Source organism: Terrapene carolina, unplaced genomic scaffold (assembly GCF_002925995.2).
Source record: "Terrapene carolina triunguis isolate 2854851 unplaced genomic scaffold, T_m_triunguis-2.0 Scaffold69, whole genome shotgun sequence".
Classification (NCBI taxonomy): domain Eukaryota; kingdom Metazoa; phylum Chordata; order Testudines; family Emydidae; genus Terrapene; species Terrapene triunguis.
In genome coordinates this window covers 36,445,656-36,462,629 of record NW_020664420.1, presented here as the reverse complement: position 1 = coordinate 36,462,629, position 16,974 = coordinate 36,445,656, and the positions used below count along the sequence as shown (strand labels likewise).

Below are 16,974 nucleotides of genomic sequence, written 5' to 3'. Positions count from 1 at the left end.
TCCGTGTCAGTCATCGGTTGTCATGAGCAGTCTTCAAGAGACAACACATCAACTCATCCCTACTTACCTGAGATTGAGGGATTCTGGTCCAGCAGCCGATTTGATCCATGTTCCTCCTGTGCACATCACCATCACCAGGCACAGTAGAAGGTCCGGGTCATCCATCACACCAGAGCTGTGGCAATCAGTCTGACACGACCCTCCCTCCATGACTGACATCTCATCTGTAAAGTATAGATTTCTTGACTGTTAGTCCATAACATCTGTAAGGGCTAGAGGGCTTCACACCCTTGATTCCAAATCACCGAGTGTTCTTTACTTGCCTGTACCTAATAAACGGTCTTTTTGTTCACCTTTAATCTTGTCCTCCTTCTGTTTCACTGAGACCATAGGTGACAGACCCTAAAATAAGGATAATCCAAACTTTCATCATTAGCAGGGGTCCTTTAATACCCCCCTTTGTTTCCCTTTCCCCCTAACAGTGGTACTTTTATCCAAATTCAGTTCAAGTAGAGGAAACAACACTCTGAGGCTAAAATGGCCAAGGGAAAAATTCTGTCTTGGTTTCTATCCCACTAGCCCCACTGAGAATAAATAAGACTTCAGGGGTATATTGGCTCTAAATTTGGTCTGAAGTCTTTGTTTATATGCGTGGAAGGAATAAGGGTGCAGTTATAGTCCTGAAAAATATTACGCAAATGGAAGTGACGGTTCTATGCTTATTGGCACTCACATTACTATTTCTGTGTGAAAATACTGTCTGCACTACAAGCCCCACCTGGATACTGAAATATAAACTGTGTTTTTTCTGGTTAGTGCGTCATCCTCAGTAATAGAGACTGTCGTTAGATATTCTGTTAGTAATGTGCACACATGAACAAAATCCAGCTTCCTCTCACAAAGCTGTATCTGTTGTACAGTGCTAACAGGAGTGAGCAGTAATTAAATCTTATCTGCTTACTTGAGTAGTTAAAATATTATTCTGAATTTTCACAGGCGCAGATCTGTTTAATAATAAGGTGACTTTTTCTAGTTTTTTTCTAACCATAAATATACTTTAAAGCTGTTGGTTTAAAGGTTGTATTGATATGTATAGCCTTGTAGATTTGTCTCTCTCTGGTATCCCTGGCAGGTCATTTGATCTGGGGTATTGCAAGTTTGAGAGTTAAGACATTGCCAAACAAAACTTGTAAACTTAAAACTTGGTCTAGCCCAATAAGTTTATAAACTGGACTCTTTCCTTTCTTTAGAGGCTTTTTTTTTTTGGGGGGGGGGGGGGGGAGAAAGGGGGGCGCATGAAGTCCACAAGCTGCTGTTTGAGCAAAGCTAGAGACTTCTCTTATGTGGCTTATCTAGTCTCATACAACTTACTATGAATTCTGAATTTCATATTATTAGCAAACAAAAACTATGTTTACAGATGGTTAAGGCTGTATTAAGACACACCTCATCCAGCCAAAACTTTAAAAGCACAGAAACATAAAATCAATACATACTCCAATTTCATCAAACTTTCACTGCAACACAAAATCTTAACAGTGACCTCATGCTTTTATATAAAAAGATCAGCACACCTGACTGTCATACATTCCAAGCATTTGGGAAGTTATACTACCTCAACACAAGTCTGATGGAACTGTTGTACATATTGCTTTTTGATATCTGTTGGAGATGGAAGCGAAAGCCTTATAGATCATTAGAGTGCAGTATCCATAGCACTGTAGGCAATATGAAGGTAAAAAGAAGGCACAAGTCTTTCCCCTTAACTTTTTATTTTCATGCTTTTCAGGTTTTGGGTGGATGGGGTATGTCCTGCCACAATCTTAGTCACCCTGCAAGATAGTTTGGTGCAGTGGATAAGATTGGGGGTTGTTGTGTTAGTGACCTCACATAAGCTCTTTGCTAACATATAAAAATGGATGTAAGGTGGAGGGAATTGTGTTGCTCTTCCTTAACTACCTTCCAATTTGGGATTCCGGGGCTTAATCAATAATAAGGATAGTGAATTGTATGTGAATTTAAAAAACAGATAAAAAGTTGAGATTTGAACTTCGGCTTTTCTCTTTCCAAGATCAAGGGAACTTCCTCTAGGCAACAAGATTATTTAGGAAGTTCACTCTTGTATGTGTGTCGGGCTTTTTGCACCTGGAAATGAGTGGGAGTTGATGGGGTTTGCAAGTGCAGCCAATTTGTCAAATTCTGTGGTTCAGCTTGCCACGTTTTCCATTATGGCTTGAGTTATAAAAGGCTTTATAGATGAACATGAGGAACAACCATGAGACCAAAGCACAGATGCAAGAGTTTCAGATTTCTTGCAAAAGGGGTATAAAGAAAAGTGAGAGAGTCAGGTGAAAAGCACCAAGTGGGTGATTTTTGAACTCCTTTATTCTGTATCAATTTATTTTTTATCAAACCACCATGAAATATGCAAATAGTACTTAGCTTATATTTTATATATATTTTTAATAAAGGGTTTCAGTAAACTGAACTCTAACACAACCTTGACTATAGAGCAGCTACTGCTGCATCATAATGGAAGAGGAGATGAGAAGAGGTTAAAATAAGAGAGACTAAGTTGTGATTACTTTATATTTTTTCCCATTCTACTCTCTCTTCTGAAGACTAATAGGACTAACTAGGGAACCAATGTATTCTAGTGCAATGTTTCTTAAACTGGAGGTCCTGACCCAAAAGGGGGTTGCAATGCTATTGTAGTGGGGGTCATGAGATTAGGGTTACCATATGTCCAGATTTTCCTGAACATGACTTCTTTTTTGGTCCTTCAATCTCCGTCTGGGCAGACAAATGTCTGTGATTTGCTATTGCTACCCTTACTTCTGAGCTGCCTTCAGAGCTGGGTGGCCAGAGAGGGGTGGCTGCTGGCTGGCCACCCAGCTCTGAAGGCAGTGCCACCAGCAGCAGCAGCGCAGAAGGAAAGGTGGCATGGTATGGTAATTGAGATCCCTTCCAGTTCTACAATTCTATACCATTGTATGGTACCATACCGTACCATATAGTATCATATCATACCAATCACTTTGGGGGGGAGGTCATGACAGCCTGAAATATTTTCAAAGGGGGGCCCAGCAAAAAATTTTGAGAATTAGCACTGCAAAACCTGCGCCCTATTCCCAGCTCTGCCACTGTATGAGACCTTAGGCAAATCATATGACCTCTTGGTGCCTCTGTTTCCTCACTGTCAAAAGGGAATAATTATTGAGAGGAAGGATGATCCAGTGGTTAGGGTAGTATCTTCGGTCTTTAGAGACCTGGAAGTGCCTGCTCTGCCACAGATTTCGTATGTGACCCAGGACAAGTCATTTAGTTTCTCTGTGCTTCAGTTCCCCATCTGTAAAATGAGATAATAGTACCTCCTTATCTCATATGGGGGCTATGAAGATAAATGCATTAAGGACTGTGAGGCACTGGAGTGACTGGGGCTGTATAAATACCTTAGATAGATGAGTAGGTGAATGCTGTTTGTTATTTTGCTGCTTAGTGGTTTGCTCCAGAAGCTTCTGTCTTGAGGTAGAAGTGGTTGGGCTGGTTTCTTTATAATGGCGATGACAGACAGTCCTCTTGCCTCTTACTTCCTAGTAGGAGGATCCATAAGAGTAAATCAGCTACTGGCAAGTAGTTCTGTATTAGAGCAGCACAAATAACTGATTTTTTCGGTTTGCTAGCAGGTCTGAAAAAATTTCAGTTTGGGTCAAATCAAAAATTTTCAGAATTTTCATTGAATTGAAAGTGAGAAAAATAATTTGTGATTGCACAAAATGTCTTGGTTGACCCAAAACAAAACATTTATGGCATTTTTAATAAAAAAAAAGTAAATGAAGGGCTAGATTCACAAAAAAACAAGAAGGGGGAGGTCTTATATGCAATAGTCCAGTGGAATGCAGGAGACACAGGTTTGAATCCCAGCACAGGAGCAGGGAATGGAGCCCAGGTGCCCCCCACTTCTAAGTGACTGTCCAAACCACCATGCTACAGAGTCATTCTCATGCACTTTCTCTAACCCAATGACTATTGAAGCTGTTCCATTTTGTATGAAATACTTGAATAGGAGAGACCGAGAAAGCCCCACCTCAGAATAGCCAACAGCCTGGTGGTTAGGGTGTTCATGTGGGTGGGAGGAGAGAGGTGGGCTCAAGTCTGAGTTTCCCAGATCCCACGTGCATACCCCAACCAGTGGGCTATTGAGTATAAGGGGACAACCATAATTGGTTATATGAAAGGTTCCTATATCCCCTTGTGACTCTAGCATCAACATTTTTTGATAATGTTGAACTGGTTCACTTTGACATTTCAGAAATTTTTTCTTTTTTTCTTTTCATCCAAAACAGTTTGCCAAAATTGACATGAATTTTGGTCTTGAATCTGCAGTTTTTGGCAAACAAACAAAAAACAACAACCCAGGGCTACCAAACAATTAAAAAAATTAATTGTGAAATTAAAAAAAACCCACCACAATTAATCACAGTTTTAATCACACTATTAAACAATAATAGAATACCACTTATTTAAATACTTTTTGATATTTTCTACATTTTCAAATATATTGATTTCAATTACAACAAAGAACACAAAGTATACAGTGCTCACTTTATATTATTTTTAATACAAATATTTGCACTGTAAAAATGATAAACAAAAGAAACAGTATTTTTCAATTCACCTCATACAAGAACTGTAGTGCAATCTTTTTATCGTGCAAGTGCAACTTACAAATGTAGAATTTTAACATAACTGCATGCATAAATAAAACAATGTACAACTTTAGAACCTACAAGTCCACTCAGTCCTACTTCTTGTGCAGCCAATCACTAAGACAAACAAATTTGTTTACATTTAGGGGGGATAATGCTGTCTGCTTTTTATTTACAATGTCACCTGAAAGTGAGAAACATTCACATGGCACTGTTATACCTGGCAATGCAAGGTATTTACAGGCCAGATATGCTAAACATTCATGCTTTGACCACCATTCGAGAGAACATGCTTCTATGCTGATGACGGAAGCATGTCCTCTGGAATGGTGGCTGAAACACGAAGGGGCATACAAAAGTTTAGCATATCTGGCATGTAAAAACCTTGCATTGCTAGCTACAACAATGCCATGCAAATGCCATTTTTCACTTTCAGGTGACATTGTAAATAAGAAGCAGACAGAGATTGGACTTGTAGGCTCTAAAGTTTTATATTGTTTTGTTTTTGAGTGCAGTTACGTAACAAAAAAAAATCTACATTTGTAAATTGCACTTTCACTGAAGAGATTGCACTATAGTATTTGTATGAGGTGAAGTGAAAAATGCTATTTCTGTTGTTTATCTTTTTTACAGTGCAAATATTTGTAATTAAATATAATAATAAGCACTGTACACTTTGTATTCTGTGTTGTAATTGAAATCAATATATTTGAAAATGTAGAAAAACATCCAAAAATATTCATAATTTCAAATGGTATTCTGTTATTGTTTATTGTTATTTTCATGAAGCCTTGGTAGATTCTACAGCTCTGAAAATTTGCTTGCCAGTGGACCAGCTCTACACGATATCCTCTGCAAAATTCCAGCCTCCAAGAAATATGGTTTCTCCTCTAGCTGTTAGGCTTCACACACCTCATGACACCATCCCCCAGACTATTTCAGAAGAGTCTACAAGGCTGTTTACTGGTAATGTATTATCCCTATCCTGACAGCAGGGTCACCTTAGGTCATTCAAGAAAATCTACTGTAGTAGATAAAGGAGGAACATACCAGTCAAGGAGTCCCCATCTCACCTTGCTGTCTCCAGTAACAATCACAGGTTGCAGGTGCTTTAGAAGGCCTGGGGGCTCCTCCAAAACCCCACACTGGTCAATGTTGTGGGCTTCCCCAGAGATGAAGCTTAATTTCACATTGCTGGAGTTGACAACTATTAATCTCACCTGCAGGGTTTTCTTCCTTCTGATCAGATCCAAAGTTGTCTAAGTCTTAATCAACAATTCCATGAGAGTATACTACATGAACTGCTAACAAGGAGCCTGATCTCATTTTGTGCTATGTGTACAGAATTACCCCAATATCTCTTCATCTGCTGGGGAAGGATAATATTTTAGTAAACTTCTTACACCACAGTTTCCTGTTCAGAAAGGTTTATTGCACATGAGGAAAATCTTGAACAGTAGCTGGATGTCCATAAATATCTTCATTATTTCAGACTCTACTGAACTTCAAGCGAGCTCTATATATTACACACTATAAGCTGCATTAGAAGAATATTAAGATTACAAAGTCTAGCACACAGAAGTTAGGAAACGCCAGAATTAAGGTTACTTGAGCAACCTTGTGCATATTCATTATGATACATTCTTCAATGACATGATCACACTACTTTTTCCACAGGACCAGTGTACGTGGTGCTCGCTGAATGAACAGCTATTCAGGATTTTGATTTTACACTCTTCAAACCCAGCTTTGAAGACAGAATTATTTTCCTCAGAGGCTTTTCTATGGTACTTTGCACTAAATTGTCTGAGTAGCTCACAGACATTAAGGTATATTCTCAAAACCTCTGTGAGGTGAGGGGTTGGTATTATTCCCATTTTACAGATGGAGAACTGAAGCAGAGAGAGATTAAGGTCAAAAGTATCCTCTAATTTAGGGTGCCCAATGTGATATTCCGAGGAACTGATTATTCAGAATACTTAGCATTGTATAGCACGTTAAATGTACGAAACACAGCTCTCATTGACTTCAGTTGCAGCTGAGTGTTGAGCACTTCTGCAAATCAGACCTCAGAGTCTCAAGATGGGCACCCAGAAAATGAGGAACAAATTTAGTGGCAACCTGTGAAAAGTCTGGTTTAAATTACTTGCCCCGCATCACACATCTGTGTTAGAGGGTGGGATAGAATCCATTTCTCCAAAGCGGCATTTAACTGCCTTAACCATGAGACTGACAAGGTGAATGAGGTAATATCTTTTATTGGACCAACTTCTGTTGGTGAAAGAGACAAGCATTCAAACTACACAGAGCTCTTCTTTGTGAAACCATCATTTCTCTTCCTACAGACTCCTGCCTGCCTCATTCACTACATACTGTCCGACTTCTGCAACAAGTGAGGTAGGGGTTCAACTGAGAACAGCCTTGTTCACTATTCAACTCTGATTTATCCCCAGGGCACGGTCCAGCCTGTGCACTGAATGATGCAGGTATTCTGTGGTACATCCCAGTCTCTTTCCCCCTCCCCCCATCATATCATCCCAATCAAGCCATGGGTCAGAGCTGGAATCAGAGTTGGGAGTCAAAGACCAGGGGCAAGCATCACGAACATATTGCCTCTATATAAATCCATGAGTGCAGATGTGGTCGCCCCATCTCAAAAAAAGATATATTGGAATTGGAAAAGGTATGGAAAAGGGCAACAAAAATGATGAGGGGTATGGAACATCTTCCTTATGAGGAGAGATTAATAAAACTGGACTTTTCAGCTTGGAAAAGAGATGACTAAGGCGGGATATGATTGAGGTCTATAAAATCATGACTGGTATGGAGAAAGTAAATAAGGAAGTGTTATTTACTCCTTCTCATAACATAAGAACTAGGGGTCACCAAATGAAATTAATAGACAGCAGGTTTAAAATAAGGTCAATGAATATGAATGAAGAAGACAGGAGTTGTGGTTTTAGCCATGTTGGTCCAAGGATATTAGAGAGACAAGGAAGGTGAGGTCAGGGTGGATAAAAATCAATGATTTAAAAAAAAAATCTGATTTTTAAAATTTAAATTGTTTTTTTTTGATAAAATGCTTTTTGAGGATAAATCCTATCTAAAGATAGTTTCAATTAAGATACATTATAGCTCAAAGATATCTCATCATGGAATAGGGATTATAAATTCTACAGTATGAGACAATATATTCATGTAATGTTTAAGAACATTTTTGTAAATGAATTCCAATAGTTCATGGATTAGGGACCCAATGTTATGAGGTTCCAGGGGCTTCTGTATAGATTATGTAGGTTAATCTTTGTATCTACCCAATGGGACTCAGTGGTCAGTCTAGAAGATACCATCAGAGATGCTTAGTTTTGCAGTTCTCAATCTGTGAATTTGTCTCCAGAGATAACATGCTTGTTAACAGCAAAAATGTTTTAAAATAAATAAATAATATATAGAGGTGAGAAATAACAGACCTCAACCCTATTATCCCTCTGCAAATTTGTGTACAAAGAGTCAATTCCTTACCTCTCTCTAAAAGCGAAGTTTCAAAAAGTTCAATGACTAGAAGATTGTTGGGGGTGGAATAGATCTGGACAAGGAGAAGAAGTCTGGAGATAAATGTGAGAAGGGAGGGACAGGCAGTAGAAACAACAGTGAAACTGTTTGAGCAGCATATTCCAGAAGTCTTGAGGTCTTTTTGAGTGTAGCCTTCATTGATTTGAGATCTACCATACCATTCTCTCACTAGAAGGGAAAACCTATAATAGCAGCAGGCCGTAAAAGAGACTCAGTTTGGGAATATTTTAATGAAGTTCCTCTACCTGTGGGTAAGACAGGCATGCGTGCAAAATGCAAACTGTGCAACAAAGAAATGCAAGGCCTCGTTGCCCGAATGAAACATCATGAGAAGTGTTCCTTCTCAGGAGGAAACTGCATTGAAGATGATGAAAGGAACATGTCTGAACATGCAGGATCTTCAGGTTGGTAAATGTTTTTATTTCATACTTCTTTCTTAAGGACTGCCCGTCTTCCTTCTGGACTATTCTTGAATTCTCATGTTGGAGCAAAAAATACAGTTGTTACTCTATGGGACTATCATTTTAGATGCAGTTATGATAAAAAATAGATAGCTGAAATAGGCAGATCTTCCTTTTACAATTTCACCTTTAAAGTAGTACTGAGTGTCAGTGAATGCAATGAGTAATACTAAATGAGCAGTATGGTAAGAATAATTAAATAACTGCATTGACTTAGTTTGTTTAGGAGAATCCATCCTCAACATACAGGATTCTGAAGACTATCCACCTTCAAGGTCACCATCATTTTCTATAGTTTCAGAGTTATCTGCCAATGATAGTGTTTCAGTCACATCATGTATGTCACATAGCCACAGTATATCACCTGTAGCAAAAAGAAAAAAAAATCTCCATCATCCAGAAACAACCATAGATAAGTTTGTCATAAGAACCAGCAGATTACAAAAAGAGGTAATTGATGAAAAAATTGTCCGATTTGTTTATGCAACAAACTCTCCTTTCCATACGATTGAGAACCCACACTTCGTTAACATGGTTCAGTCATTAAGACCATGATACAGTCCACCCAACAGAGCAGATGTCGCAGGCAAATTGCTGGATAAAGTGTATGAAAGAGAAATTGAGCAGTGTGCAAAAGGTCTAGAGGGTGAAATTGTTAATCTGAGTCTTGATGGGTGGAGCAATGTCCACAATGATCCTGTGATATGTGCTTGTGTGACAACAGAAAAAGGGAATGTTTTCTTTACAGAAACAATTGATACATCAGGAAATGCACACGCAGCAGAATACTTACAAGGAGCAGCAGTAAAAGCTATAACAAACTGTGAAAAAAATCAAATGTCTAGTACACAGCTTGGTCACAGATAATACTGCAAATGTATCCAAGATTAGAAGAAATTTAGAAGAGAGTGAAGAGAATCCCAAGATAATAACATATGGTTGCAGTGCTCATTTGATGCACCTCCAAGCCAAAGACTTCAGTGTTCCAGAAATAAAGGCTAGTAATGTTGAAATTGCAAAATACTTCCCTAACAACCACTTCGCAGCAGCTGCTCTGAAAAAAATGGGAGGAACCAAGCTAACTCTCCCACAAGATGTACGATGGAACTCAGTAGTGGACTGTTTTGAGCACTATATCAAGAACTGGCCTAATCGGATGACAGTTTGTGAACAAAATTGTGAAAAAATAGATGGCACTGTCACAGCCAAAGTTGTCAACACTGCGCTTAAGAGAAATCTTGAACACATGCTGAGTACCCTCAAGCCTATTTCTGTAGCCTTGAACAAAATGCAGAGAAATAGCTGTTTTATTGCTGATGCTGTTGAAATTTGGAAGGAACAGAGTGAGATCTTAAAAAGAGAAACATGCAATGACAGAGTTAAATTACAAGCATGAAAAACCAAATGGGACAAGTACTATCATCTATTTTTTCACGATATTCATACTATAGAATTAGAATTTATAATCCCCATTCCATGAGATATTTTGAGCTATAATGAATCTTAATTAAAACTATCTTTAGATAGGTTTTTTCCTCAAAAAGCATTTTATATAAAAAAAAAATCAGATTTAAATAAAAATAAAAATCAGATTTTTTTTTAAATCATTGATTTTTATCCCCCCAGTAGTGTGTGACTTACATCAGTGAGAGCAACGTAGTAGCCTAGACCGTTACAAAAAAGTTTAGGTCGACATAAGCTGCCTTAGGCCGATCTAACTCTGTAGTGTAGACCAAGCCTTAGTCTGCAAAGTCTTTCAGTGCTAATCCATCAGTGAGTTCAGAAAACACGATATCTGTAGTGCTATGTTTATACTTTCCAACCCTAGATACCAGGCCCTAAACTACCAGCTCTTCTCATCCTTTCCTCAAAAGTCTGTACACTAGAAGAGCAGCCACATCTGAAGCCCTTCCAAGGAGAATGGAAGTTAGGAAAGAGAAGAAAGTGTTTAGAGACAGGAACAGCCTAATTTTTAGTGCATGGAGAGGAAAATATTGCACTCTAAAGCGACAGTCCAAATGCAACCTGCCTACAGATTAACACATTGCTACAGGACACGATTAGCTGCAAGGAGCTGTTCCTGTGCCCTCTTTCCCAGTTCCACCGCCTACGCTTGTGCCCTACAGCTTCCAGCAGCCTAGGTGGGATCATCTCAGCGGGGGGTCACCTCTTCAAGCACAAACTCTGTGAACCCCAAAAGTAAATGGCAACGCCCTGAAGTAAGTTATCCTGATGCAACAGACCATTAACCCCACTGCCGCGGCATGAGGGCAGCGCCGCCTAGCGGCTGAGCTCGCACCGCAGCGAAGGTGGGTCACAGCCTCCAGGAGGCTCACGCCGGTGCAGCAGGAGTGGAGAGGGCTGTGCCCGCTCCCAGAGAGTTCGTCCCAGGACGAGGGCGGTCCCCAAAGGACTCGCTCGTCCCAGCGCCCACGGGCAAGGAACAGAACAAAACGCCGCCGCCACTCGCATCTGTGTGCCGGAGCCCCAAGTCCCCTGCACGGGGGCGCTGCGCATGCGCACGGCGACCCCCGTGAGGCAGGGAATGGGAGGGGCGGAGAGCTCACGTCCTGCCGGCTCGTTCTGGATCCGGGTCAGAGGGCGGCTCTCAGCTGGGCAGCCCCTGGCCCGGTTGGCTTCCGGCGAACTCCTGCCGGCGCAAAGCAGAGCGAGCGCCCGCCGCTGACTGCCCGGGGCCGGCACGGCGCTGCGTCCTACGCGGGGCTGGCGAGGCCCCGGCTCCTCCGCTGCCCGTTCCTGCCCCCGGACTGGAGTAAGTGTCCCGGCCGGGGCGCGGGTGCCAGCCTCGGGGTCCTTTGCCCTGGGTGGCCGCGGGTGAATCGTTGCTCAGGACACAGGGGAGGGGCCAGGGCCCCGCTCTCCGCTTCCGCCCACCACTCGGTGCTGGGACAGAGGTATTGCGCCTGGTGTGAGGGCCGGCAAGGCGCGGGGGGCACTAGGGCACTGGAGGTGTGGGGGGATGTGTGGGGTACAGAGCTGGGAACTTTGGCACTGGGTGGGGGATGAGAACGGCCGTACTGGGTCAGACTAAAGGTCCATCTAGCCCAATATCCTGTCTTCCCACAGTGGCTAATGCCTCATAGGGAATGAACAGAACAGGTAATCATCAAGTGATCCATCCCCTGTCCCCCATTCCCAGCTTCTGGCAAACAGAGGCTAGGGAGACTTCAGAGCATGGTTTTGCATCTCTGTCTATCCTGGCTAATAGCCATTGATGGGCCTATCCTCCATGAACTTATCTAGTTCTTTTTTGATCCCTGTTATAATCTTGGCCTTCACAATGTCCTCTGGCAAGGAGTTCCACAGGTTGACTGAGCATTGTGTGAAAAAAAATACTTCCATTTGTTTGTTTTAAATCTGCTACCTATTGATTTTATTAGGGTGACCCTTAGTTCTTGTGTTATGAGAAGGAGTAAGTAATACTTCCTTATTTACTTTCTCCATACCAGTCATGATTTTTTGGGCCTTTATCATATCCATACAACTAATCATTTTTGTTGTCCTTTTTCCATACCTTTTCTAATTCCAATACATCTTTTTTTGAGATGGGGTGACCACATCTGCACTCACAGATGTATATAGAAGCAATATGATATTTTCTGTCTTCTTATCTTTCCCTTTTCTAATGATTCCAAACATTTGTTAGCTTTTTTTATGCCACTATTTACCTCTCTGCATTCTGAAAACTGATCATTTATTCCTACCCTTTGTTTCCGATCTTTTAATCGGTTTCTGATCCATCAGAGGACTTTCCCTCTTATCCCATGACAGCTTACTTTGCATAAGATGAGTGGGGTACAGAGCTGGGGCCTGGGGTACAGAGCTGAGGGCACTGAAGGTGTGTGGCGGGGTAGGTGTGGGGTACAGTGCTGGGGTCGCCTAGGGCACTGGACGTGTGTGCAGAGATGTGTGGGGTACAGAGCTGGGGGCTTGGGCCCTGGAGGTGTGGGGGGTACAGAGCTAAGATGTACGGCTTGGGCAAAGGTACTGTTCTGTGGTGTGGGGGCTGGCAAGATATGGGGGGATGTGCTCATGGCACTAGAGTACAGAACACTTGAGGGGTGTGTGTGGGGGTGGGTTGTGGTGTAGTACAGAGCTGGGGGCTCAGGGGCACCAGGTGCAGGGCACTGGAGGCATATGTGTGGCGTGCATGCTGGGGTCTGGAGGCACTAGGCCACAGCACACTGCAAATGCAAGTGGGACTCCACGGGGTTGGAAGCATGCAGTGTGTATATTGGTGCAGTTGTTGGTGAGCATGGAAACACAAAGGTGGGTATATAATGTAACCTAAGCTTTGCAAAATGGTTCCACAATTCTGCAGAGCACTGATGAAACAGACTGGAAATTCTACATTTAAATGAAATAACTGTTTTTAGTGACTTAAACATGAACTGAATAATGGGCTGAATCCAATAGCCCCGGTTCCATTTATTTTTATATATTATTCAACGTATTTTATGCTGTCCCCATATTTTTTGTTTTTATTATGCCAAAGATATTTGTATTGGCGGTACAGAACTGAATTGGAGAAGTTGTTGAAGAGAAATTAGAGGATTTTGGGGCAGCTGGGTAGGGGATAGCTGGGACTTTTGGCACCTGGTAAGATGTTTATAATAGATTTATAGATTTCAGGCAAGAAGGGACAATTGTGATTATCTAGTCTGACCTCTTGTACAACACAAGCCATAGAATTTCCCCAATATAATTCCTAGACTAGATCTTTTAGAATAATATCCAATATTGATTTAAAAATCATCAGTGACCCTTGGTAAGTTGTTCCAATGGTTAATTACTCTCACTGTTAAAAATTTACACCAGACTGGGGGAGCAAGGATTTCATTAGCCATTTTGTGGCTCTTTTGGCCATAGCATTGCTGCAGGAGCTCATGTTCAGCTGATTATTCGCCATGGCCCCCAATCCTTTTCAGAGTCACTGCAGCCCAGGAAAGAGTCCCCCATCCTGTAAGCATGGCCTACATTCTTTGTTCCTAGATGTACGTTTACTTTAGCCCTATGAAAACGCACATTGTTTGCTTGTGCCCAGTTTACCAGGCGATCCAGATTGCTCTATATCAGTGACCTGTCCTCTTAGTTATTTTCCACTCTCTCCATTTTTGTGTTAGCTATGAACTTTATCAGTGACTATTTCACATTTTCTTCCAGGTCATTAATAAAAATCTTACATAGTGTAGAGCCAAAAACTGATCCCTGTGTGGTCCTACTAAAAACACACTTCATGGATGACGATTCCCTGTTTACAAATACATTTTGAGACCTGTCAGTCAGTTTTTAATCTGTTTAATGTGTGCCATGTTAAAAAGAACTAGGTAGATATAAAATAATCAAATTTAATGTGGTACCAAGTCAAGCGCCTTGCAGAAGTCTAAGTATATTATGTCAACACTATTACCTTTATCATCCTAGTTTGTAATCTCATCTAAAATAGATATCAAGTTATTTTGACAGAATCTATTTTCCATAATCCCATATTGATTGGCATTAATTATATTAGTTTCCTTTAATTCTTTATTAATCAAGTCCCAAATCAGCTGCTCCATTATCTTACCTAGGATCGATGTCAGACTGACAGGCCTAATAATAAATAAATAAATAAATGGAGATATCCTATCTCCTAGAACTGGAAGGGACCTTGAAAGGTTATCAGGTCCAGCCCCCTGCCTTCACTTGCAGGACCAAGTACTGATTTTTGCCCCAGATCCCTAAGTGGCCCCCTCAAGGTCTGAACTCACAACCCTGGGTTTAGCAGACCAATTCTCAAACCACTGAGCTATCCCTCGCCCATTCTGTTCATCCTTTTAAAATATTGGCATTGCATTAGCTTTCTTCCAATCTTCTGGAATTTCCCTGGTGTTCCAAGATCAACATTAACAGTCCAATAAACTCCTCATCCAATTCTTTTAAAACTATTGGATGCAAGTTCTCCGGACCTGCTGATTTTAAAAATGTCCAACTTTAGTATCTGCTATTTAACATCCTCCTGAGATATGGAATGGAAAGAGAGTTATATGATATGAGTACATCATCTCTCTTTTTTCCCAAATACAAAACAGAAATATCTATTGAACATTTCTGCCTTTTCTGCATTATTGGTAATTCTACCATTTCTATTTAATAATTGACCAATACCATTGTTAGAATTTCTTTTGTTCCCAATATACTTTAAAAACTCTTTATCATCCTTAACTTTGCTGTCAATAGGTTTCTCTTGTGTCCCTTTGCTTCCTTTATCAATTTTCTATAAGTCCTAGCATCTGGTTTATATTCAGAACCATCAGCTTCTCTTTTCTTCTAGTTGTTATATATTTTTATTTTTTATGGCTCTTTTCACTTTCCCTCTAAACCAGGCCATTTTTTTAACCCAGATGGCCTTCTTTCTTGATTGGGGCATCTAGTAAAGTATTCCTAAATAATTCCCAATTAACACTCAAATTTTTCTGATTAAATTCTTCCTCCCAGATGATTTGACTCATAATTGTATTCAACTTTGTGAAATTGGCCCTTTTAAAGCACCAAGTATATATATTACTGGTCTGGACTTTATTCTGCGTGCACATTATAAATGTGACCAAGTCATGATCACTTGTACCTAAGTTACCATTAATTTTAAGTTCTGTGATCATTTCTTCATTATCTATCAAGATGAGGTCTAATATAGAGTTCCCCCATCTTGGATGAAACAATTTCTGAGCCAGGAAGTTGTCATCTACAATATTTAGAAATTTCAAAGATGTTTTGGTACTGGCAGCATGAGTCCTCTAGCATGTGTCACCCAGATTGAAATCCCCCATTATCAGCGCTTTTTTCTGTAAGTAGATAAGGAGCTAGTTATCTGGTTCCTTAGTGTGTTTTGTATCAAAGGGGTAGCCGTGTTAGTCTGGATCTGTAAAAGCGGCAAAGAGTCCTGTGGCACCTTATAGACTAACAGACGTATTGGAGCATGAGCTTTTGTGGGTGAATACCCACTTCTTCAGATGCTGCTTTTAGACTATCAGGTTTTGGAAGGGACCTTAGGCGGTTATCTAGTCCAACCCCCTGCTCAAAGCAGGACCAATCCCCAGACAGATTTTTGCCCCAGATCCCTAAATGGCCCCCTCAAGGATTGAACTCGCAACCCTGGGTTTAGCAGGCCAATGCTCAAACCACTGAGCTATCCCTCCCCCCAATAGTGTGTTTTGAAGTTCTGTAGCAGCCCCTAATTCCTCATTGTGTGCTTTAATTGTTAGGATATTGATCCATAAGCATTCAAGATTATTTTCTTCTGAGTTATCAGTGACTTGGAAACAAGTACACCTCTACCCCAATATAACGCTGTCCTTGGTAGCCAAAAAATCTTACCGCGTTATAGGTGAAACCGCATTATATTGAACTTGCTTTGATTCGCCAGAGCGCGTAGCCCCCCCCCCCTCCGAGCGCTGCTTTACCGCGTTATATCCGAATTCGTGTTCTATCGGGTCGCATTATATTGGGATAGAGATGTAATACAATTTTTTTACATAGAGCCAGGGCCGGCTCTAGATTTTTTTGCCGCCTCTGAGAGCGCAACTGCTGAAGCAAAACAAAAAAAAATCACCTCAGAGAGCGCCACCGCTGAAAAAAAAAAAAAAAAAAAAAGTACAACTGCCGCCCCTGGAAGGCCACCCCTGCAATTGTGCCGCCCCTGGTGCCTAGAGCCGTCCCTGCATAGAGCACCACTCCCACTCCCCTTTTGGCCACTTGATCCTTCCTACATAGGTTTTAACCATTGATTTTTAACCTTCAGTAAAGGGAATTATCCCACCAGATTTCAATTATACCAACTAGATCAAATTTATGCTCATAAATGAGAATTCCTCTTGTTTGTTACCCAGGCTCCTAACATTGGTGCATAGGCAATTAAAGAATTTCTTCTCTTCATGTCCTTTGGTTTCTTGATTAATTTTGTTCTCAACATCTTGACTTTGTGTGGTGTGCTCAGACCTTCCCTCTTTTACCCTCCTCTTTTGTTATTAGTTTAACCACCTCCTGACTGCTCTAGCCAGCCAGCCCCTGAGAAGATTGGTCCCCGTTCTACTGAGCTGGAGGCCATCCAAACTTTATAGCTCCCTTTTCCCACAGACGATGGACCCAGAACGCCTCCACCGAGCACCCCGAATCTCCACCCCACTGATCCTCACCTCCTGCATCCAGAGGACTCCTGCACTCAGACCTTT

At 41.1% G+C, this 16,974-nt stretch overlaps 1 protein-coding gene across 2 annotated transcripts in view; it reads left to right on the top strand.

Annotated features, from left to right (window-relative positions):
- The first annotated feature begins 11,380 nt into the window (after positions 1 to 11,380).
- TENT2 (terminal nucleotidyltransferase 2) overlaps positions 11,381 to 16,974 on the top strand; it is a 72,394-nt gene continuing 66,800 nt past the window's right edge. The window contains exon 1 of one of the 2 annotated variants that reach the window (XM_026649127.2): positions 11,381 to 11,516. The gene's annotated coding sequence lies outside the window, so the exon portion shown is untranslated. Of the gene's footprint in view, positions 11,517 to 11,623; positions 11,659 to 16,974 lie in introns of those variants that run through there. The other variant, XM_026649128.2, reaches the window with a different exon arrangement.